Source organism: Belonocnema kinseyi, chromosome 4, assembly GCF_010883055.1.
Source record: "Belonocnema kinseyi isolate 2016_QV_RU_SX_M_011 chromosome 4, B_treatae_v1, whole genome shotgun sequence".
NCBI lineage: Eukaryota > Metazoa > Arthropoda > Insecta > Hymenoptera > Cynipidae > Belonocnema > Belonocnema kinseyi.
The window spans coordinates 92,939,179-92,942,287 of NC_046660.1; the positions used below are offsets into that span (position 1 = coordinate 92,939,179).

General features: G+C 32.1%; 1 protein-coding gene across 7 annotated transcripts in view; it reads left to right on the forward strand.

Moving 5' to 3' along the window:
* The window catches only part of LOC117170478 (MAP7 domain-containing protein 2), a 319,741-nt gene that overhangs the window by 109,577 nt on the left and 207,055 nt on the right, over window positions 1-3,109 (forward strand). The gene's annotated exons all lie outside the window — the stretch shown is intronic.

The following is a 3,109-nucleotide window of genomic DNA, read 5'->3' on the forward strand; positions in this document are numbered from 1 at the left end:
CAACTTTTCGGCGGTATAAGGAAAAGAAAAGTTTTTAAAGAATATTTGAATAATTATTTAGCTACAAAGTTTTTTTTTAATTTTGTATTTTTACTACAGTGTCACTTTCAAGAGAAAAAAATTTCACTTTCACCGATATAATTCCTCATCATACCAGAAAAATTCATTAATTAACACCATTTCTCTTGCACAAAAAAGCTGTATTTAAGGGCTTTAATAAAAAAATTGGATTTAATTGACATCGCTAAGAAATAATTTGAAGAGTTCTTCGATTGCCGTGTTTTCTAAAAACTTGAAAAAATTTGTTCATAAATTTGGTTATAACATTTTCCTACCAACATTTGCATACCTGCAAGAAATGATGTACTTTTCACAGATTTAAGAAAACTCACTGATAAGGATCGCCCTTATGTGCCAACACGTTTGAAACAACTCAATTGTTTTCAATTCACCTGACTCTAAAGCCAACACTGTGTACATCAACAATTTCTACAAAACTAAGTTTTAAGAATCAATAGAAAATTTATTTTGAATCACTTCATTAATTTAATGGAGAGCTTATGAAAATTTAATATTTTAATTGCAATTGTTGAGAATCTACCTATATTAACGATTATACTCTCAAACTTGTCAAAATGCCAGGGACTACGTCGGCCTATTAGAACTTTTAATCGAGGTATAGGCATGGAAATAGTGAGGAAATGGGTAAATAGACAGACAAATGCATTATCTTTATGGGGGGGGGGGCATAGCATCGAGGGCCTAAAGCAACTTCGAATCCAGTGAGGGGTAGTGTCGTTTCGTAGTAGAAGGGGAAGGTTACGCAGGTAGCCGTGGAGGAAAAGACGATCGCCCGTCAATGTCAAACATAAATTTGTGTAACCTTCGAACCTTCATGTCCTCTAAAAACGTCATTTTTTTCTAAAAAATGATTTAGAGAGTGTAGACAATAGAAATAGTTCTAAGTAAAACGCAATAAATCAAATTTTCGTATTCAGTAGATCATTGTGAAATAATTGACAGGCATATAAATAGATCAAATAGAACAATCAAATTCGAAATCTCCTAATTGTTCTTACAGTAGGGTCTTTTCTTCAGCATGTTTTCTAGGGACGTCTGTATTAAAAAAAAAAAATTAGCTAGCTTAGAAAAATCTTTTGAATACGTATTTTCTACTGATAAAAATACATAAGCAAAGAATCCAAGAAGCTCAAAGATTTAACATTTTTCCAATTTAAAGGGAAAAAGGAGAATAGTGGAAATCCCGCTACATATTATTTAAAATCACCCTGTCCAGGACCGAGGCTTTGTAATCAGAATAAAATATATTTAATTTGAAATTGACAGACGTTTAAACATCTTGTTTATGAAGTCAAAATAATTAACTTGAAAAATGCTGTTGACACTGAAGCTATTATCGCAGTAAAAAAAACGATGGATAGTCCTAATATTTCGAAGTCGCAATTACTGTCACTCAATGCATTTCAATCGTACTCGAATTCGTCCCACGAGGAATAATCAAGACTACTCTTGAATGCGGGCAGAAGGAGGTCGGATGAGGCAGCTTAAAGGCCTAATGTGTAATGTCGGGATCACTCGAAACAAGCATGTAACTCCACCCGTCACTTTAATTTGATAATTAATGACCCACTAGTCAAGCAAACTGAAAGTAATGTCCATTTCGTACTTTATAATATTATTCAAATTGAGCTAGACTCAAAAACAGCTTCACGAATTTCATTACAAGAGCAACTTGCAAATTGCAATTTCTATTAATTACAATTTAGCCTCAGTTTCTCTTCAATATTAATTTGGGGAACTTTCTCTGAAAAATCATCCAATCCTAGTACATATTTTTAATTTTAAATTCCTAAAGAAGCACTCTAGCTTTAAAAGTAGACGTCACATCTAAAGAGCTTAAAAACAATGCAAATATGATGCGGCCTAAATTTTTATGGAGTGGTATGCTAGGTCTACCCTATATATGTTTTAAGAACGAAAAAAAAGACTGAAGTCTGCTGATTGCGAGTCGTAAACCGGAAAGCTAATATACAGTTGGTATGACTAAGATATTACTATACAGATGGACACAACCCAAGAAAGAAACTGTGTGCAGTGCCATTCGCTTACAACTCGCTTAACGGCCCTGAAACAGTTTCACGAAACAGTATCAGGAAACCATATCAGGAACTGCATAGAGATTATTCCCCACTTTGCACCATAAATTTTCAATAGAAATTGTTTCTTGAAAAGCAAATTTCAACAAATATTCAAATTCAATTCAATATTTTCATTTCAGAGGGCGAAAAATGTCGATTTGGAATACTTTTTACAGGAAACGATAAGTTCCAATTGTAATCTTATCCTTCGAAATAATAGCTTTACGAAAAAGCATTCAAATTCGAAAATTTCAACATCCAAAAATTTTTTAGTGTTCGTTGCTTAAAATGAATAAATTGAACTTTAATGTTATATCTTGCATTAGAGTGGCTGCCCGGATGGTCGTGAAACTAAATTTTCAAAATTGCCTGATTTTTCCCTGCCAAATTTTTCATTTTTCCTGAACATTAATATTTAAAAACCAATATTTGAATTGTGTAATCTTTTAGAAACGGAAAAAATGATTTCAGATTAGAATAAAAAGTTTCAAATTTATTTATTAATTTCAACGAAAAAAGATCACTTTCTACCATAAAAGATGAATTTTTAACAAAATAGTTACATTTTCGATGAAAAAAAGCCTTTCTATCAAAATACAGTGAAACTCTTCCATTGCACCGATTTAAGGACTGACGGTGAGTGGAAACTAACTCATTATAGTCCGCTCCGAGTTTGTTTGTTCACGTCAGTTCTGGCTATGAAGGTTTCACTGCAGTTGAGTTGTTTAACAAATTTTTAAATCTTTAACCTGCAAATACGACTTTGAAAGCAATTTTTACTGAATATATAATTGTCAGGAGGAAACTACAGAAAAAATAAAAATATAAAATATAAAAAAATACAAATATATAGAATTGTGGGTCCGGATGCAATAAGGGCACATAAAATTTTTTCGTGCGAAAACGAAGTCCCCTGGAGGCTTTAGAAAAAATTTTCGAATTTTAATTTT